The 22,999-nt window shown below is 33.1% G+C and overlaps 3 long non-coding RNA genes across 8 annotated transcripts in view; 1 reads left to right on the top strand and 2 right to left on the bottom strand.

Annotated features, from left to right (window-relative positions):
• Positions 1-22,999, bottom strand: part of LOC137623269 (uncharacterized) — a 478,525-nt gene that overhangs the window by 253,657 nt on the left and 201,869 nt on the right. The window lies entirely within an intron of this gene.
• The window catches only part of LOC137623259 (uncharacterized), a 492,316-nt gene that overhangs the window by 360,241 nt on the left and 109,076 nt on the right, over positions 1-22,999 (top strand). For 2 of the 4 annotated variants that reach the window (XR_011040577.1, XR_011040576.1), the window contains 3 exons: positions 3,944-4,113; positions 5,214-5,332; positions 5,551-5,784. This is a non-coding gene — a long non-coding RNA (uncharacterized lncRNA). Of the gene's footprint in view, positions 1-3,943; positions 4,114-5,213; positions 5,333-5,550; positions 5,785-22,999 lie in introns of those variants that run through there. The other 2 variants (XR_011040580.1, XR_011040578.1) reach the window with 2 other exon arrangements.
• The window catches only part of LOC137623284 (uncharacterized), a 125,720-nt gene continuing 122,320 nt past the window's right edge, over positions 19,600-22,999 (bottom strand). Inside the window, exon 2 of the long non-coding RNA XR_011040587.1 lies at positions 19,600-19,783. This is a non-coding gene — a long non-coding RNA (uncharacterized lncRNA). The remainder of the gene's footprint in view (positions 19,784-22,999) is intronic.

The following is a 22,999-nucleotide window of genomic DNA, read 5'->3' as shown; positions in this document are numbered from 1 at the left end:
AGATTTGGATTTATTTACAAGAAAGTATAATTGGTTTTCAGACTCTAAATTTTATTTGGAAAGGTTTACAGAGGACGAATACTGAAGGCGAATTTCGTAACTACAGTGTTAGGATAAACTATGTCGTTAAAGACCTTGTTTAGATGCCAAACATTCTGAATTAACGAAAACGTTATTTTAACGAATATCTTTTGGACAGAATTGTCTGTTACATAATTTCCACGAAATTCGTCGTGAAAGGTATTGTTAAAATGAAAACGATAAAGTATTTCTGTATTTTACATATTGAGCAAAGCTAGTTGAGAACTTAATGAAGAAATATCAGATGCTCCGGTTGAGAGCACGTTTTGACGCAGAAATTCATTCTTTTTATTTTGGTCCTTACTTTAACTAAATATCTTGCATCAGACTTATTTAACCTATTACTTCATTGTGACGCCTAAGATGTAGGCAGTTTATTACTATATTGTGACGCCTAAGGTGTAGGCAGTTTATCACTATATTGTGACGCCTCAGGTGTAGGCAGTTTATCACTATATTGTGACGCCTCAGGTGTAGGCAGTTTATCACTATGTTGTGACGCCTCAGGTGTAGGCAGTTTATCACTATGTTGTGACGCCTCAGGTGTAGGCAGTTTATCACTGTTGTGACGCCTCAGGTGTAGGCAGTTTATCACTATATTGTGACGCCTCAGGTGTAGGCAGTTTATCACTATATTGTGACGCCTCAGGTGTAGGCAGTTTATCACTATATTGTGACGCCTCAGGTGTAGGCAGTTTATCACTATATTGTGACGCCTCAGATGTAGGCAGTTTATCACTCTATTGTGACGCCTCTGGTGTTGGGAAATTTATATGTTGTGACACCTCAGTAGTAGGTTTGGAGTAATTCTGAAGTTTTTAGCGATGAATACAGCGCATTTTTTTTTTCATATCATGAAAAGAGTGGTTGGAAACTGGACAGCAAATTAATCTTTAAAATTAGACATGAAGGAGCAGGAGGCAGTCGACAGAATTATGTAAAGTACTTTGGCAATGTTTGAACGTTGTTCCAGATAAAATTTTCGATTTTAATGCAAGTAGGTAGCAAAAAGCCAGATTTGGAAATCATAGAAAACCAAAGAATTTAAACTTGTACTGAATACACTGTTCAGGTCATCAATGTATGTAAGCCCAGAAAGAGTACAAAAGAGCGGATTTTTTGAAGTGTTGTCAACTAACATGGATGAATGGTCAATTCTTTTTACATTTTTCAGAGTTATGGACTTGTGAGAGTTATTAATTCTTTAGACTGTTTTGCTACCTTTAAAAATATGTTGAGGTTTTTTAATCTCTAATATTGGGGTCCAGGTACAGAGGCAATTGATGCTTTAACTTGAGGTTTGGTGCTTTATACCAAAGGTTATTAATAAAATGGAGGTAAAAATTCTTAAGTAGAATATTCCTGAGTGAAAGTCCTCTGCATCTTGACTGTTCATATTAACGAGGGAAACTTTATTGTTAAACTTTGAGTGTTTACGTAACAAAGGTTTTATTACACGGCAAAGATAAGGAGAGAGAAAAAAAAAAAAAAAAAAAAAAAAAAAAAAGGAAATTTTTCGCTGAAATTTAACTTTGATATAGAAGGTAAAGGTTTTTGAAATTACAAGTATATATGTACATTGTTTTATTTTTGGAATCTGCTTTCCAGGATCGTGAATGCAATGAAATGCCAGCAGTCGTCTTTAACGGTGGCATCTAATTTGGACAGGAAATTGGGGGACCTCAGTTGTCATGAGCATCTTCTATCATCGATGAATGGCAGCACCGACAAGGCCTACAAATTTGTCTTTCATCAAAGAGAAACTTACAATAATGGTCACGAGCAAAGCGAAATGCCATTGTAGGTTGCTTTATTTATCACGCTTCTATTAGATTCCGGCGTTTTAGTAATCTCCAGTGATCAAGCTATTTAGGCCATAACGTGCATGCATGAAATGAGGGGTTACATAGATCCAACGGAAATTTCACTTGTTAAATCTTTGCAAGCACCTGTGAAACATTAAGCTGGTAGATCGGTGCATACAAAGGATCTTTTTGATAATATGGTGTTGCAGAATCCGTGCGGATTATATTTTCCTATATTGAAAAACTTCTTTATTATTTTGATAGATCATTAAAGTGTTCTTATCTGAGATTTGGGGAATTAAGTTTATTGTAATTTGAAGATTTCTTAGTTGAACAAGAAAAAAAAAAAAAATTAAATCACCAATACTGTTTAGTTTTTGATATCGGAAGTTATCACAAATGCTTTTCCATATTTGATGTATTTTGCTTGATGCAGAGGAAGCTGGAATGATTTTGTCCTTTGATCGATTTCTCTTTAAGAAGTTTTTTAAAAGCTCCTGTAATGTAACCAAACATAATTTTTTGTTAAAACTGTGGCTACAAGTTCAAACATCGCAAACGATAACGTCAATGATAGGTGTCTTCATAGACATGAGTGTTGGTAGTCTGTTTCAAGTAAACATGTTTGTCAAAGGCTTCAAAAAGAGGTTAAATGTGTAAATCATTCAATCGGAGCATTTATTTCTCTCTCCATTTTTTTCCTTCTCTCCCTTTCTTTGGTATTATCTAGGGTCAACCGGCACGGTGCGCTATAAGGCAATTTAATGTTTTATTATGTTTATACCTGTAGTGTAGAGAATGCGGAGTGAAGTGAGGACTAAAATTTTTTCGCGTTACGGAGTATAGCGAAAAATAATTGTCCTAACGACATGTAAGCAGATCTTAAGTATCTTGTTACTTAAGTTCAGTTGTTTTGTAGGCAGTGGCCAATGAGAATTTAGTGTTGGGTGAAACGTATCCAATGTTTGAAGAGGTATTTAGTAAGTGGTCACTTTCTAGCGCACGCTAGCCCGAGCAAGTCGAATTTATTATTAATATTATTATCATTATTATTTATTAGTAGTACAAGAGTGAGGTTCCACCACTCAAATTTGAGTTACTCTGCATTATTGCCGTGGATACACAGGTTTCCATAGTTTTTTCAAAACTTGAGATTTTGTTTTTTATCTATGGTTTTTCCTGGGCGGCAGAGGAGGCTTATATGTTAATTTGAAAGTTTGTTCATTTTGTTTTAAATATGCACTGCTGTATCAGTACAGAAGTTTGTAAAAGTTATTAGATGTGATGTTACACCTATATTGTTTTCTAAAAGTATGATTCATTGGGAAAATAAACCTGGCGTCAACCGGCACGGTGCGCTATAAGGCAATTTAATGTTTTATTATGTTTATACCTGTAGTGTAGAGAATGCGGAGTGAAGTGAGGACCTAATTCTTTTTATTTTCCTAAACATAGATGTTGCATTTACTGTAGAAACTAGTCTTGATACATGACGTTTACTTAAATTTCTCATGACTTATCTTGCCAAGGTATTTGCTTTCATGGGGAATTCTGATTGCATTTGAATTTGTTTTACTTGATGTCTTAGTAGACTCATATACTAGTTACGAGAGTTTAGTAAATGAAGTTCAATCTTTTCTTTATTGACAAGTGTATAGAAGTTTTCACAATTAAAGAAGTTAAATATGGAATTAATTAATGCAGTCTCATTAGTGTTTTTGCAGCAGGTTTATAGAATATATACCTTGGGTATTTAAAGGTTTTCAATTTTGTCTGAAGTATTTCTGTAGCGTCAGACACAAGTAGGTTGGTGTTTTTCCCAGTTTTATACATGCAGTTCAAGTGGATAAATTCATGAAGATATTCTTTTCAAAATATTTATTGGAATATATACGCCACAAATTGTAATGGAAATTTAGTAATAAAATAATGCTCTTATTACTCAAGAAAATTTTTTTGGTAAATATAGAAAAAATTAGAATTCTCACTGGTAATGTCTTCATATGCAAATCTTTTGGGATGGTAGAAATTGTACATAAATTAATTTTCTTTTCCAGATTTTTAATTGCCATACTGAGTGAGGTGTTGAATCTTGAACGATAAACGGTTGCATACGAAACGGAATTTTTTTTTGAAAGGAACATTTCATTCAGCTGAACTGGAGTAAACAGATTATTAAGAATGTTTACTTAAAAATTGACCCACAAATTCAAAACTTCTAGTACTGGTAGGTGGATAAAACTTTACTTCAACATTTGTTAAGCTTTATGGTTATTATGCAAATGATAAATGAAAATGCCTTAAAATCAAATCTAAAACATATAAATTAGTTATAGTTTGAATTAGTGATTAGACTTTGCACTAATTTATAAGTACTTATTTCTAGCGAAAATTATTTCTGAAGTTATATTTGTTAATTTGTTGGCTGCAACTTGTATATCAGAGGCGGTATAGTGATAGGGAAATATAAATACATTAAAGACCGATGTGTAATTAATTAGTATTAAAGGTTCATCAGTACCTGGCTAAAGTAACTATTTTTTGAAGTTTAAAAGCATATATGTTTGAACATATAGTTTGGCGTTAGTTACCAGTGTGTTAAGTTAGTATTGATTGACAGATATTTTGGCGATAAATGCAAATGCACATGACATCTCTTAAACCAAATTGATATAGAAAGAAAAATATTAAAATTTATGATTGAACGAAAAAAAGGTTACTTGGTGAAACCTTTACTATAGGCCGTAAACAATCAGACCAATCCGCACTGGCCAGCGTGGTGATGAAAACCAGGGTTAAAATGTATTCTTTTAACCCTGATGAGAACTAGCCAATTCCCAGACATAAATATGAACCTGTCTGGGGCTTTTGTAATAAAGTGGACCATAAACTGCTGCATTTTGTTGTTATTGCTGTTTTATAATGTAGATTATTTAATTTACTTTGGGGTTTTAAAATCTTAATTTTAAGTCTTTAGATATTTGCCTGTTCGGGGAAAGATATATCGTAACGAAAGATAAGAATTTGTGATTGCTAGCATGATGTGCTTAAAATTGGGAATATAGATAACTTGTAAAATCGTGAATATGGCTAACTCTTAGAATTATGAATATGGCTAACTTGTTACATTGTGAATGTGTAACTTTTAATATCGTGAATGTGTAACTTGTTAGATTATAAATGTATATAACTTGAAACTGGGAACTTGTATAACTTGTAAGATTTTTGTTAGACTGGACACTTATAACTTGTAAGATTTGGAACTTATAACTTGTAAGATTTGGAACTTATAACTTGTAAGATTATTAGGTAAAATTCTGTTCTCAGGTTGTTCAGACGTTCAGCTTCATATAAAAATTGTTGGAACTGCGGTTTTTCAATGGGTAAAAAAAATGGAAACTGTTTTTCGATGGGTAGAACAAGGAGAATATATATCATTTTGAAAGGTAAGAGGCAAATTAGCATTGAAGTCCTCGTAAAAATACTTTTGATTTCTTTATATATAAAAAAAACTTACCGAATCTAAAGTGAAATATGAATATAAAATATCTAAATGCAATTTAGCTACTTCTTGCTACATTTAAGATAAAGAGTAGGCTTACTTCCAGCAAAGATACACTAGTTAAGATTTAATATTTACATTACAGGCTTTGATTTCTTCCAGGTTTATCCGGAACTCGTGTATGAAAATGAAGAAACAAGAATTGCAAGAAGGCTGAACGTTGAAACTCCACCAGTAAAGCAATAGATTTTGAGAAAATTCAATAACGAAAAGACTACGAAGAAAATGATCCTACAAAAACTGTTGATCTCATTAATAAGTCTATTGTAGCCAAAATACTATTTTCACATTTAAAATCACTGTAGGTCGTAATGAGTACATTAAATAGCCACTTTTATATTGTACTGCTATTTTTCCAATACCTAATTTTTCATATTTCTATTGATTTAGTCTTGTTACCACTGCATTTGCAATATTTTTCATTGTAGTTTTTAATCTATGGCTTTTATTCTAGTCTATCATCTGCTCTACTTTTCATTTCTTATACCTATTGCGGTGTTTTTCTTAATTTTCTTCCTTTTCGTTCCGATTTTTCTGGTCTTGTCTTGTTTACTTCGCATACTCCTGCTTTTTATTTTGTTTTAGTTGAGTTATTGCTAGTATTGATGATTTTGGTTGCTGACATTTACCTGCAGGTTAGTTTGAGAGATTTTGGTTAACGTCTCTACACAGGTGTGCCTATTTTTAATTTTCTAAAGTTTAATGTTTAAGCAGTTTTAATTGTCTTTAAGGACTGAATTTCTGAAGAGACTTCAGAAGAAAAGTTTTCCTTTCTACTCTGGTTTCCCAAGACTCGCATGGACTTTTTTTTTTTCCTTAAAGTTCTTGTGGCAGGTTTCATGTAAATGTACTAATTATCTTTATGGGTTTTCCACAAGCATATAGTACAGTATTTTTCATGTGAACAAGTGTATTAAAAAATTTCTTATACAAAATTTTAGCATTCAGATATTATGAAATTTATCAAAGATTGGTATAGATCACCAAAGAAAATTTTAAAACTTTTATGTGTTTTTAATTCATAATATATCAGCAATTTCACATTTGTAGTTCCTGAAATTCTTGTTAAAAATTGTTTATCACTACAATAATAAGTTTGAATTTCCTTGTTTTGGAAGGTTCTTTACACACAAGTCTTGGTTTTCATGACTCTGAAGTATTTAAGCTATTACTGTTTTTCAGCATGTATGTCCTTGACGAATATCTTACGCCTTTGGGGTTGATTTTGGTCTTGAAATGTGAGGCTATTTAATTTCTATATCTAGAATCTTAGTTAATTTTGGCCAAGTTTGACTCAAGTGACATAAGGTAGATTTGAATGCGACTGCTATTTAGTATCATTTAATAAAACGAGTTAAATTTTGAAAGTTCGAGCTCATGGGTAGAATAAAGTATTTCATTGCTAAGGACGTTACCCGAAATGTATTATTCATTTCAGAGGGTTTAATTCATTGGAAACGCCCATGAGAGAAAGCTTAATATCCATGTAAGAAACTATTGGTTCCTTTAATATTTTTTTATATAGAGAACTTTAAAAAATTTCAATCTGCCTCGTCTATGAAGTGAAAATTTCAGCGTACTGAAAATAGTAGGATTATTAGGAACCTTAATAACTGGATTTTATGTATGAAAGGGAGTGCGCGTGATGGCCTGAAGCTTATATTAAGATATTTAGATAGGTTGATAGTAGCAATTTAATATTTCATTTTTTTTGTATATACTTATTACACTTGTCACATGCCTAGATATATTTTATATGTAAATTAATCGTCCTTGTAAATTAATCTTTTTAAATGAAGACTGGTATTTGAGTTTAAGGTTTTGCTCAACATTTGCACAAACTAATGTTCATTTTTTTTTCCACCGGGTTGTAATGGGACCTAAATGACCCAATACTTATACGGAAACTATAAGATGACTTTTTTTCACGGATAGGTTAACTTGGTAATAAATTTTTCTCGTAGTATGGAATGACCATGAGTGGAAGAAATTTGCTACCATTTCCCTGATGCAATACGGAAACCTTATCAGAAAGTGTATAAAACCGTCAAATTTGTCGTACCTAGCTAGCTTTTAAAGCAATTTGCAAATAACTATTTATAAAACTTTTAACTTTTATAAAATCTTAAATTTTATATTAGATTTAGAACATTCATATAAATCGAGATGAAAGTTCAATTACCGTAATTCTAATATTCCATTGTAATTAAGCAGAAAAATTACTTGTTTAAGGGAAATGTAAAAACTGTCACCTTTATAAGAATAGGTCTGTAGTTTTCAATATATAGGGCAGAGCTGGTATAAAGCGTAACTAACAGTTTTATGTAAAATTACTTAAAAGTTTAACAAAATATATTTTAAATATAGAATTTGAGAAAGGGAGAACGATGGAATGTTTACTATATAAGGTTCAGTAATTTACTACAAGGTTTGTTAGCCAACTATCCTGTTATAAACTTTTAACTTATTTTGGGGATTTAACATCCTTTGTATATAAGTCGAGTATTTTAAAGCTTTTAATTTCGTAGTATGCTTAGCTTTTTTAAGATAAAGGCAATGACACTGCCAGAAAAATGCATTTTCAAGTTATCCTTTTTTCAGATTGCTGCCTATCAAAATTTGGCTTCGAATGGTGGATTGCACATCCATCTAAGGTCCTAAAAAGGCAAGTTTACTGTGTAATTCAGTTTTTCAAATTTTAAATACGTATAAACTAACAATATTTTCCCTCAAGTTCGGATGTCAGTTAACTATGCTAATTTCAATAAAAATTATCAGTTATTTCAATCCAATAGGAATTTTCATAAAACTTTCCTAAAGCAATAAAAAAGATTTAAGATCTATTTAACGGTCTTTTTAAATTGCCGATTATCATTTGTTGTTTTATTTTAAAAGGCAGAGTATCTCATGCATGTTTTGAGTTAATTTTTTATCTTATGCCTTTTTTATAAACGAAATGGTTTTTTTAGCAATTGGAAACCCATTGCTCGTGTTTAATAATATTATTTACATTTTAAGTTAACAGAAGTTTCTAGTTGACTAAATACCTTTATTATTCTTTTTTAGATACGCACGTTAATGGAGAAGTCAAGAAAAAAATGGAGAAAGGAGCAGTAGTGTGAACAGAGAAGAGTCAAGAAAAAAATGGAGAAAGGAGCAGAAGTGTGAACAGAGAAAAGACAAAATCAAGAGAACATTTAAATTAGTAATTTAAATACTTTCGGGTGCTACCGCATTTCGTTTCCTTTCTGCTGCAGCGTGCTGCATTCTCTCTTTTTACTGCTGCGTGCTGCATTCTCTCTTTTTACTGCTGCATTCTCTCTTTTTACTGCTGCGTGCTGCATTCTCTCTTTTTACTGCTGCGTGCTGCATTCTCTTTTTACTGCTGCGTGCTGCATTCTCTCTTTTTACTGCTGCGTGCTGCATTCTCTCTTTTTACTGCTGCGTGCTGCATTCTCTCTTTATACTGCTGCGTGCTGCATTCTCTCTTTATACTGCTGCGTGCTGCATTCTCTCTTTATACTGCTGCGTGCTGCATTCTCTCTTTATACTGCTGCGTGCTGCATTCTCTCTTTATACTGCTGCGTGCTGCATTCTCTCTTTATACTGCTGCGTGCTGCATTCTCTCCTTATACTGCTGCGTGCTGCATTCTCTCCTTATACTGCTGCGTGCTGCATTCTCTCCTTATACTGCTGCGTGCTGCATTCTCTCCTTATACTGCTGCGTGCTGCATTCTCTCCTTATACTGCTGCGTGCTGCATTCTCTCCTTATACTGCTGCGTGCTGCATTCTCTTTCTTACTGCTGCGTGCTGCATTTTTTTTTTTCTGCTGCTTGCTGCATTTTTTTTTTTCTGCTGCGTGCTGCATTCTTTTTTTTCTGCTGCGTGCTGCATTTCTTTTTTTTTCTGCTGCGTGCTGCATTCTTTCTTTCTTTCTTTCTGCTGCTGCGTGCTGCATTCTTTCTTATGCTGCATTCTCTTCTTTTGCATGCTGCATCTTATTCTCCTAGAGTGAATTAGTCTTCATACTTTTATACAGTGAATAAATCGCAACTTGTTAAAAACTTCAATTTCCCATAGCTTTCTCAATGACAAAGCACTAAAGATGTGTAGGATGCAAGATCAACGTTCTTATCAATGCTTCGTAGTTTAAAATACGTTGTGAGAGCTTATCGGTAATCTCTAGAGCTTGATTTTTAACGACACTGCATTAAACCTGAAAAGAAAAACAAGCATTTTGTACCATTTATCAGTTGTTTCATGCACATTATAAACTAAAAGACATTGGTAACATTAAGGAGCATAAACTACCTTAAGTAAAAACCTGAACCACAACTATATAATAAAAACAGTTACACACGATTGAATACAAAAACTGATGACAGGAATTGGAATTAACTTTTATAACCTGACGTATCCAAAAGGCTGAGATCAATTTGCCAAAGTGCATTAGCCAAAAGGTTCAAATATCAATTTAGCAACGCTTATATCAGAGCAGCTTTCAACTTACTATAGACGGCACATTTATAGATAGAGGATAATATATGGATACATCTGTTTTATAAACCAGTCACTGCCTAATGCATAGTGGCAAAATCCTTGAACTTCCAAGGCTCTAAATTTTTCAATATTAGTGACACCTGGGACAAATGCTATTTCACTTGTTTAATTTTTTGTATTGTGAGATCTGTAAAACATTAAACTCGCTAACCTCAAACTATACATTTTACAACATCTACTAAAATCTTAAGGCTTCCAACTATATTCAAATTCAGTCTCTCCAAACTGAATTTCCTTGAAAAAAAAATTCTAGTGAACCTTAAACTTCAAGTTAATAGAATATAGATATAAAGACTACCAAATTAATGCTAAATCTCCATAGACCTGTGTGTGTTCAAGCTAAAATCCTGAAAGGCACTGTAATAACCCAGAAAACTAAAAAGCCAAGAGCTATATAAAACTGATAAATGGGACCCACCAAAACCAATGACATCCAGAATCATCAGATTAACACAACTACTCTTACAGCACATTTGTCTATGTCGTTAGCTATAACACCAAGCCCCTTAAAATACAAAAACTCCTTTTCATATCTAGTTTAACCACCAAAACCACTTTATTAAGATAAGATCGTTAACTAAACACCTTATTACGCTTACAATCAGGGAAAAATGAATATCAACCATAGCTGTTCAATTTAAAATCAAAGACGAATTTGAAAAGTTAGCAACCGAAGTCAAAACTTAATGTAACTTTTACTCTTAAGGATGCGATACAGACCCATCCGCCCTAGCTATATTTACTGGTTATTTTCTAAAACAAAAAATAATTGCAATCAAACTAAGACCTAATATGAATCGTTAATTCAGGTACGATAGAAAACCAACCAAAAATTTGATTAAAGTTCTGGAAATAACACCTTTTTTTTTAAAAACCACAATCTTAGATTTTGAACTAGTTAAAAATTCAATTAAGCAATATTTACCATAAATTCAAAATAGGCCCCAAAACCACCAAAACGTAACTTTACGCTCAAAATTCAAGAAAATTACTACCAAAGTAAATGTGTATGGGTTATTTGGAAGTTTTCAAACCTATAAAATAATTCAAGACTTTTGAAAATCCAATTAACACTAGTTAAGCAATGCATCAAATGCTACCGAAAATAAATTCCCAGGATATACTAAGCGCTTCAATATAAAATACTAAAAATTATTTTTTAAGAATTGTAACCAAATTTTATTGCTTATCACGTGTAAGTACTCTAAACCAAATTTCTAAATGATTTGAATCCTTTTAAGTATGTCGGTTTCTAAGATCAGTTTCTCACGATTACCCCTAAGCAATATGCTTACTATACTAGAAAAAGAAGACTTACGTTGACAACTTTTAAGCAAGAGTTTAGCCATTAAGTATTCGGCAAATTCTAGACACCAACCTGGTTAAAAAGGTCTGATAGGAATTTCCATAACTTTCCCAAAAACTACATCAAAGTATGGTTCTATATCTCATCCTTGATTTATATAAATTAAACCTAAAACGTTCATTATTAAAAACTGATTATATGGTTAACTGGCATCTTCTGGCCAATATGAATAATGGCTATGTCTTCCAGAGATAGGTAACAAAAAGATCCCTATACAAAACTGCAAGATGATTTCAAAAAATAATTCTGAAAGATTACCCAAACCCTGAACACCAAAATTGCAAACTCGAGTTTACCTTCATACCACAGCCCCACAGCATGGTGCAGATTACTGGAACATCAGGTCCGAAAGAAAAGATGCCAGCACGATATGCAAATGATTAGAGCAGCTAAATGAGGGTATGAACAAGGCTGAACCACAACACGCACTGATACTGCTTCCTGATTTCCTACCGGTTACAGTTCTATCTTGCCGGCTTCCTTCCAAGTTTCAACCAATCAGAAGGTCTGTGCCATTATTTTAAGACAAAGAATGAGAAACGACTCCTGATTGGTCGAGAGACTAACAAGGAATCTTCAAGAGAACATTTACTTTCAAAAGACATTACGTCATCACTTACTAAACCAGTGACATCTGTTGGTTACATAATTAACCTTGAAAAAGGTTGGTAGAAAAAAAAATCATATATTCTATATTTATAAAGAAAACAATTCGTCATTTTAAGGGAAACACTGATACTTAAAATTATACAAGAAAATTCTTACTGTATTAATTAAATATTTACTGTGAAATAGACAGGGTTTCTTGATTTAAATAGTACATAGGTACCAGGTACAATATTTTAAACAAATATTTAATCAATATTTCAAAATAAACCAATTATTCACTGATATTCCAAGAGATATGTTACAATTCCCGATCTGGAAAAAACACTGATTTTAAATTCCATCCCGCAAATAGTAATGTTCTTATTGTTATATAATTTCTAATTTCTTCTGCTTTCCCTATATTAGGTCCCTTAGACTTGAAGAATTTTGGTTCTCACACCATGTATGAACTTTGGAGTCTTCCTTGTAATAATAATAATAATAATAATAATAATAATAATAATAATAATAATAATAATAACAATAATAATAATGATAATAATATCTCTCTCTCTCTCTCTCTCTCTCTCTCTCTCTCTCTCTCTCTCTCTCTCTCTCTCTCTCTCTCTCTCTCTCCCTTAAATCCTATGGTCTAGTATAACTTATGTAATGCTATTAACAGAACTGCCATATTTATTGTAAAAATGATGTAGAAAAAAAAGTTTGTTTTTATTAATAAGAGGAAGTTACTCAATTATAATTATAATAAATATCAATGAAATATTTTTTTCATAGCCCTTTTTTCAATGTTAGCATATATTACTGACAAATGTATTAATACAGACCGAATTCAACTAGAACCCGTACTGGGTAGAGCACATACCTTCGCCAATACTGCATTTGTTACCATGGTCATGCAAAGAAATTGGATAATAATGGCAGCATAATGACGACCACTGCAACTATTGCAACTTCACTGATCCCGCTGAGCTTTGTACCCAAACCGCTAACAGGGATTTTGATGTCACTATACCTTGTTGCATACTATAAGACTGGCAATTAAATTGTGCATACTTCGACACTAGTGTCATGCAATAAAGATTTCAATGACCACGATATAAGAAAAACTTTTTTTTTATCTTTTTGTTACCTCACTTTAACATTCGATCAAATCACTCCTAATATCGAATCAATTGTCCTTGTATCATGGCCCATCATCCAATCAAATTTCATAATATTCGGTCAAAACTGTTTTTAATTATACGAATAATAAACAAATAAATATACAAACATAAATAAGCAAGGATAATGACATCACATTATCATGTTGTACATCACAAGATAGGAAATTGAATTGCAAAGATTTGACACTAATTTCATACAAATCAGATACAAATTGGCCACAATACGGTAAAACGACCTTTTCATGATCTTGATCTAACTTTCATGAAATTTGGTAAAATAGTTTTTGATTTATGCGAATCATAACCGCTTAGACACATACAAATAAATAACTACACGTCTATCAAATAAATATACACATATCACAACATAACCTTTGCAACGAAGATTTCAAAGGTAAAATATCCTGATTCCAGTATATTTACTTAATAAAATTAAAATTCAGACAGTTTATTGACATAACTACTTGTTGTACCAAGAAAACTGACGATGTTGTGGGTATTTGATCCTAAAACACATATCTAAATTTGTCATCATGGCTTAAAATCTTTCATGTTCATGACCTTTAGCTTCAGTCCTATCATTCTCAAATCTACTCAAATGGTCCTTGAATATAACGAATCATTTCACCGAGTTTGATGCATTTTTATGTAGACAAGTCGGAAAACAATGGCCTCGTAGTGACAGAGCCCAGAATTTCAGCATGTTCATTGACTCCGTTGGCCTTTGCTCCCCAACTGCTAAAAAGATTAATGGCATTAGTATAACACGATATATATCACAAGATACACAATATATTTATGTGTATTTTAGCGTTAGTTTCATGCAAATAAGATTGGCTACAATATGGCAAGAAGAGTTTTTTTTTTCACTTTTTCGTGATCTTGGTCTTGAATTTTAACCTAATCAATTCCAGAATCTAATTAAATTGTTCTTGGATCATGACCGATCATCCCACCAAATTTCCGGAGATTCAGTCAATATTTTTAAGTAATGCGAATCACAGACTTACAACAGACAGACATACAAAAAAATGAATGCACAGCTATCAAAAACTACCTGGGCAACAAAGTGGTCGAAGGTAGAAAGGTGTAAAAGATGCTGTTAATCTTGCTAGATAACCCGTTCTACCTTTATTTTACATATATGAACAAAAGCTAAGTACAAAAGTCAAACCTAAGTAATAATTAACATAAACCGCTAAAAAACATCGTAATAATTATATTTTACAAATTAAAACACTTTCTGCATAAATAATCTTTAAATTTATGAGACTATTTCACAGGTTTGAAATTATATAGTATTTAATCATAGCTATAATTTTCTCAAAACAAGCATTTTAGTAAGTCCCATGTTTCAGTAGAAATAGACTAAACCAAATACATCCCTGTGATGATTAATTTCAATGTTACATAGCACTTCAAATTGACAAAACATTTCCGAAATAACCGCAATTATATTTTCATAACATACATTTTATACCCTCTTTTCACCTAAATGGAGAAATATTATTTTAATGTACAGAGAAAACAACTGTTTCACATCAAATTCCAAACTAGAATGGGGACTCGGTACAGTCCATACCTTCGCTAACACCATATAAGAAGATAGGCCATTGAATTATGCACATTGACTCGTACATGCACGAAGCCAAGGTTTTCGCCACACTCAACCTCCTGAAGGGGTATTATCAGGTGCCTATGAACCCAGAAGACATCCCCAAGACCGCCATCACTACCCCCATTCGATGCATACACCTTCAATTTATCCTGTTTTGGGCTTCATAATGCTGGGGCCATATTTTCAACGTCACATAGATGGCATCTTAGGGGATCTCCTATTCTGTGTATGATACATGGATGATATTCATCTGTTCTCTTTCCCTAAACAAGAAGCAAGTACCTAGATTATTATGTCTGCCATCTAAATCACCGACTACTACACAATCTTCAGAATAAATGACATCAGGCAGATCCTCAATAGCAAAAGAATATGAATGCACACATATATATATATATATATATATATATATATATATATATATATATATATATATATATATATATATATATATATATATATATATATATATATATATATATATATATTAGCCTCTTGAAGCCATACTTTAATTGCCAAACATTCAGTACCACTGACTTTACTATCAGAGCAGTATTATGCTGGAATAGTATTTATGTAAATTGTAATTAGACTCGTAACCGTCAATTTGTGGATAGGAAGCGTTTCTACCTACTTCCTGCAACACTATTGCATCAACATTTGTAGACTAAGTATATGCATTTAATTCAGTATCTCGTTTTCTTAAACTATTTATATTCCAGGATACAATACGGAGTTCATGTGCCATTTTCAGAAATACTCTCTCTTAACCTACTTTCAGAAGGAAGCCGATTGGTTAGACTTTCAATATATTCGGTTATTGAATCAAGACAGTAAGTAAAATCTGTGACCACATTTTCCACATAATTTGGCTTATTAGCTGATGAGCAGGCCTTGCACTTAGACTTTCACCACCATTATCATAGACCCCAGCAACCTTAACTTTTGGAGTCACCCTTTTCATTAAAAACAACCATCTTATTTGGGAAATATCCAATATAATTAGTATTCTTTATACACAATACTGCCTTTTTAAGTTATTCCATCTCTTTGGGAAATTTTTAAATAATGTTATTGTATTCAACTTGAATCTCCTCACGATATCTATTCCTGTTCGAACTTTGATTTTTCAGTTCCCTAAGTTTTTTTCCCCGAAATTTTCGCTAACTACAGAACCTGGAGATGAATAAAGGAGAACTATCCTTCCTTAGATTTTCATAGGTTGTCTTATGCAAAGGATCACTTTCAGGCCTTCAGGGCAACACTCATGGGCTGACATTATGAACACCCCTACAATTTCCGCATTTTCATTCGATTTACCGCAAAATCGACAGTAATGCTCATTTAGCACTTCCAGGCCATATGACCCTATCTGCAACACTTATAACACAGGCCATGGATGTCAGTGTACACAACAACACGTTAATATCTTAAGAAGTTAGTGAAAAAAACGCTTTATTGGAAGACCCTTGATAAGGACATTTAATTATGGTTAAGGGACAGACTCGCCATTAGATTCGAGTTCTCTGTGCTTCGACCATATTAACAACAGGTCAACTAAAACATATTCAGGGTCCAATAAGTAAGGTAGTAAAATATAAATACTTACATACACCATACATTTCCTTTTTTTATTACAATACTACAAAGCCACTTTAGTTACAAAACCAGTAGCTAACTCATCTTTCACTGTAAGAAATGGCATATCTCTACCTTCCTTAAATAGAACCTAAAATTTGGGATGACACTTGGGCAGCAAAACTGCTATTGAACCTGAACGTGAAAGCACAAAGCATTAAGAAAATCAGCCGAGGAGTTTTTGCTTTAATAACATCATCTTTCAGGTGATTTGCATTAGAGCCGTCATCTATAAATGTCTTCCATTTATCAATAGGTGACGCATTAGATACAACAGCAGTGTTCATCATTTTCCTTTTTATTTTCTTACTTTTGACTGTGCCAAAGAGATAATCATCATTGCTGCTATTTGACAAACGATATTTATTACCTGCATAACATCTATTATAAGAAAAAAAAAACATTCGTATCAAATTTAAATATCAAATTAGTAAAATTTATCGCTTAAAAGATATAAAAATATAACTTACACTGAACAACACAAGTTTATAACTACTTTAATAGCTAAGCGTTAACAGTTTTGGTAACCCCACTTAGGAAATATATGATTGCCGGGGGGAGGTAAAATCCACACCTGGATCTGAACCTCTAGGAACAGTAGAATATTTTTCACATTTCTTCATGACTAGTAAATATGGTGAATAAAAACATGATTACGTGACCATTCAAGGGTAAACGCTATAACTGTTAGGACAGCTCTTGGTTCGAATGTCACAAAAGAAAATGGAAAGAAGACAAAGAAAGAAAACGTTGTGTTAATAACAGAAAATGACCGGTGGGAATACAATACTAAAAATGCAAGTATGATTACCGTTTTAGGAGAAAATAGAATAAGAAATCTAGGAAACATTAACAGACATAAATAAGGTATATCATATCCTATATTGTGTAATGGAAAATATAACTGAAAAAAGGCTTCAAACGTGTTTAGCAACAACGAACTGGCTAATAAAGTTTAAGAATTCAAATTGATACAAACCTATTTCTAATTTATAATTTATATTGAATTCAATAGAAAAGGCAATTTTTAAACTACTTGATCATTTATAAAATCGAAATATTCCCAGACAACCAGTCCGCAATCAGAATGATATTTTACGTAGACATCTATGTTCTGTTGCAAATAATCTGCTGGAATTGATGGATGAGGACAACTTTGCAATCTTCATTTTACTCCTAGTGCTGTTTTCCAAGCAGTTGTGCACGAACTATGATAATGATTTACAACCATTGGTATTGAAGATGAAGCTTTGGTATTGATAGATTTGGTCAACAAAATAATACTTTGTATTAACTATTAACTCGCTTTCATTATGTCCAATCATTAAACAGAGTAGTATCCCATGGAAGTGTACTAGATTCAACCTTTTGTATTTAGACTATAGATCGATCAAAAGTGTAAGTGACAAAGTGAATTTTGAACTATTTACAACCTATATACCTTCTTAAATGAGATCTTTTATACAAACTTTAAATCACGCACTTAGTGTTAGGGAATGCATGAGAAACTAATCTTAATGTAAATAAAACTGATCTTTACTGAAAATTAAAATCTAGTCTAGTCTCGATATCTAGCAGAGTCCGTGACCTAGGGGCATCATTTGTACTACTAATTGTCTAAATAAACTTTTAGACCGTAAAGACGCATATTTTGCAAAGTCTTTGTTGTGTTGCCAGATCCCTTCTGGCGTAACCAAACCTCATTTTACCTATTGTGGTCTGGCATCACTGTCAACCCGTCGATCATGTTCAATCGTGAGGACAGAGCTCAAAGCCCTGTCCACACGATCAAGCATGTCCGTCGGGCAAACTGTGATGCCAGACCACAATAGTTAGTAAGAATGAGGGTTAATGACGTTAAAAGCGGAATAACCAGACAGGGATCTGGCATCATACAGTGTAGCCAGATCCCTGCCTTTAGTTTTCCCGCTTTGACGTCATCAACCCTCATTCTCAATAACTATTGTGGCCTGGTATCACTGTTTGCCTGTCGGGCATGCTCGATCATGTGGACCGGGATTTGACCCAAGTTTACTATAGGTCAGACTATACAACAAGCTTTCATTAGATTTACTATAGACATTCCTTTAATATTGGCCAAAACTTTGGACTGGCCTCTCAGCCGGAGCCGCCATGACCAAGAAAGAAAATGTATCTAGAAAAACGTTTAAATTGAAGAAAATTCTCCAACTGCTAAAAATACTATTTCAGAAACCGAGCACCCAAATAAGTATACATCAATTCCTATAGGTTTCGTAGGACAGGGCTTGTGTTTTATGGGACGAAATCCCTTTTGAAATTTATCAATCGCCAATCTTCAGACCAGACATGTAGCCTTTAGGTAGGTCTTTGGCAAGCACCTTAACTTAAATTGCTTCTCAGGAAAATACCGAGAAATAACTTCTGTCACACCTCACCAGTTGCAATAATTTCAGTCACTATACGGCAAACTTAAATTTTAGTACGTTCACAGTAGGCCATGCATGTGAAAAAGCTAATAGTACCTCTTGATAGGATTCTGCATTTGTTTTGTTAACAGATGCGAATGCGCAGGTTTTTTTTTTTTTTTTTTTTTTTTTTTGTAAATATTAAGGATCTTAAGAAAAAGTATAAAACTTTGCAAACCACAGCACACGCCTAGTTCTGCTTTCAATAGTTATTTTCATAACTGCCTAATAACCTTGAACTAGATCTGAAGGCCTTTCAGGACCAGTTTAACCTTTTTATATAAATCAAAATCATTTGAAGTCAACTAAACCTTTCTATGTATGTATTATTTTTTTTTTCCACGACACCTCAGTTATGTTAGATGTATCTTCAACTTTATGCCTTATAGCAGTTATTAAATTCCAGTTATCACTGCACTTTAGACAGTATTGTAAACTTATTGGAAGTGACCTGGTGTATATGATTAATTAAGCGGTCCACTGTCCATGTGTTAAATCTTATAGCACTTCTATAAAAGATAAGTTTAACAAATGAAAAAGATAACTCACGAGTGAAATAATAAAACGGGTACTAACCTACTCTAAAACAATATTAATGTTTTAAATAACTTTATTACGCTTGTGCGGGCTATTTCATTCATCAGAAGCTATTTTTAAAGTAATTTACAGGAACAAGTATGCATAAAAGAAAAAGTCATGGGATTGGCATGTAAATTTTTTAATAAAATAAGGGAAAGCATAAACACTGATAAGAGGACAGATTTAATAGTTCTCATAGTTAAGAGCCTTTGTGGCATTTCAAAGCATGAAAACCTGAGTAATGTAAAATTTCTCTAAAAGATATATTAGAACTTAAATTGGCAAAAAAGAATAACAGGACATAAAATTAGACATTAGCAAGTATTGAAGAGCAGCCTGGTACAGTGTGATTACCTCAGTATAAGAGGTGTAGTGTATATACTGTATACACTATACTGAAAAGGCTACTATATGCAGAATACACATCTGTTGGTGGAATTCAGAATATTTTTGAAAATAATTTTGTAGTAGGAAAATCTATGGTTACAGACAATTTCAAGTCATTTGTAACGCTGTTCAATTTTCTGGAAATACTAAATATAAGCATTGACTTTATATTACTTGTTTGATCCTTTAAATTTTACCTTACAAAACTTTCATGTATATTAATGACTATTTTCTGGCACAAAAACAATAAAAACTGCATTCCAAAGTAAAAACAAAATCTATGGTTGACCCTTGCCTTAGATTGAAAACTTTCAAAAACCGTTTAATCCCCTACTTGAGTAACTATCTTCAAATTATTCATAATTTTATTCAGCATATAATTTCACTTTCCTCAAAATTATTTAAACTCCTTACCCATGACATTTATTAAAACTGTTAGAAAAAAAATCTAAGACAAATATACAATAAATTTAATCTGCTCAAGCAGGTAATTTTCTAACCACGTTGAAAGCTTAAAACGCTTAGTACTTAATGTACAGTAAGGTTGCAATCAAAAACCAAAACTGCACAACAAAAAAAGAAAGAGTTCACTCTGGAGCCAAACTTAAAGATTTCTGTATTTCATGTATGCAAGCCTCAAGACGTGTCAAACTCAAGTTCCTTCCTAGGGAGCCTTCAGCAAACTGACTGCAGAGTCCCTGTATGGAAAGCTTAGTTTGGCCAATTGCTATGACCGAGGTTGGCCAGAACTGGCGATCCTCTGGGGAAGGCGAGGCATGGTCTACAGAGTTTAATTCCTTCAGTCTAATGCAGCGAGGTCCACAAAGTTCAGCGTTATTTTACTTATCTCTCTAGTTAATTCACCACTATAGCTCCAGCTGGAAGGCGCAAGCGTCCTGAAGGATTTATGTTGCCGTGACTGCTCTACTGACCCATATTCATCAAAGTGAATATTTTCCTTTTGTCTTCAACGGGGACACTTCTTGCTAAAAAAGTTTAGTCCTGAAATTTGAGTAGTTTGAAATTCATGGCTATTTTGGGGGGCACTAAGATCCTAGAAAGCCGGCCTGCACTTATTCAACCCTAATTTCTTTCAAGATCCTGAAGATTTACGTAATGGTTTAGTTATGTGGATCATTCCTTCCAGTTCCTAGTCTCCATGGATGCATTCAAAGGAGAGTGTTGCCTGCAGCCAAAGATGTACAAGTGTTCACCTGACGTGCTCTGACCAAGCCAGGATACGTTGTACACTTTCCTGCCTAGCAGATTTCTAAGAACTGCCATGGGATCCCCGACAAAGATGATGTTCCATTCTGTAAACCAAAGCAGGAAAATTAGCTTTCATTTTAGTCAAGTTGAACATTTAGTTTAACTATCCAACACTTAACCGATAGTATTAAAATTTTGTACTTAAAAACCAATCTACCGGCCAAATACAGTTATATCAAAGAACTATATTCAATATAACCCTTACAATGCTTTATTTTTGTTTTGGTCTCAATCGTGGAATGGTGTAAATTCAACTGGTACAGAGGCTTACAAAATCAATCTCGTCATCTTATTAAAAAACTTAATGAAATTAAAAGTATAAATTAGGAATTTTAATTAAAACTAGTACTTTCCTTCATCTTATATCTAGCCCTGAGGCTCTATACCACAGGCAACCCTGATACCTTTCACTGTGTGCCGTTATTGCAATAATTTGATGGAACAAACTAAGTTCTATTGCCAGCCTCGTAATACCAGAAGGGGAGATAGCTGGGTGGTACCCAAAATATTCTATTGTAAAAAGAGTACATCAAAACCCTTCAGCTTAGGGTGATTTGTCGAGCCCGTTATCCCCATGGAAAATATTTACTACAAATTTTCTTTTTCGTAGAGGGAAGTCTGATGCAATAAATTGCAAACAAAAGCCAAGGAATAATTTAAAACCAATCTAGACCATTATTAACTGAACAATTACCGAATTAAAAGAATAGTTGTTAAACAACGAAACCAAGTTGACTAAAATATCCCGGATTATGGCACTGTGCCAATTACGTGGTGAAAGATGACTAGAGAAATCTGATTAGAGGGAGGTCATAATTATCAAAGATACTTTAATATGCTGAAGGCAAACAAGACAAGTCTCGTGACAAAGCAAAAATTTCTCACAATCTGTCTCTCACTCAGGACCTTGTCAAGAAAACTGCTCAAGACTAATAGAATAGACAAAATCCATGGGAGAGCGAAAGAGAAACTGGGAATTGGGCTCTGAAGGAATAACGTAATTCTATATCTATACCAAGTTGCTAGTCCAATTTTAAAGTTCATGAGAAAAAATTACAGATTTCTCTACTCAAACTTTACTACTTGTTACCGAAATGGAACTAATTACTTAGTTTCCCCAAGGATTATCACACTGCCATGTTAGTTTACCTACCACTGGTATTTTTTGTCAACTGTAAATGATAAGTTGCAACAAAACTGAACTGACTGGCCTATTTGTTTAGAGATAGAATTTTGATATCTAAAATGATCTAGTCTTGCTAAAGTGTGTTTAGCATTATTGATGTAGTTAGGTCTTGTTGTAGTCTTATTGAAGTTCCTGAAGTTTTAATGGAGATAAAATATTGAACTCATGGATATCGTGAATAATTTTCTGAGCGAGCATTAATGTACAAATGAATGATAGTATAAAACCAGAATCAGAATAAGACTAATAGGATAATGTTAAAAAGCATGTTCTGCAACAGGTGTAATAAGTCTTAATAGCATTCTATGGCAAAGCAAAAACCAAAGGAGCATTTTCTCAATTTAAAAAAAGATTCATACAGTTATGAACTTCTATAGAAAATTGAAAGGAAAATGGAGTTTAGCAAAATTCTCACAAAGCAAGCCACGTTTTCTGTGGACAGAGTAAAATATTATCAAGTAATTTGAACTGATTTTCCAGAGCAAGAATAATCTTAGTCCCTTTCCCACCCTACAAATTTCAGGACCCCTAACAGAAACTTGGGTGAGGAAATTAAGAGCTGGTGCATGGTCGGAAATAAAACAAATTAAATTTAAAATTCCTGTGATATGATTAACAATTTTCTAAGATTCACCAAGTCTTTTTTTCTCACGCATGACTGTGCTTCCTTAACAGTTTCTTCAATGATCATATTTTCCCAAGCAGTAAATTTAGAGAAAAATTTAATT

This window comes from Palaemon carinicauda, chromosome 2, assembly GCF_036898095.1.
Source record: "Palaemon carinicauda isolate YSFRI2023 chromosome 2, ASM3689809v2, whole genome shotgun sequence".
Lineage (NCBI taxonomy): Eukaryota > Metazoa > Arthropoda > Malacostraca > Decapoda > Palaemonidae > Palaemon > Palaemon carinicauda.
The sequence above is the reverse complement of the archived record's forward strand: the minus strand, read 5'-3'. Positions and strand labels throughout refer to the sequence as shown.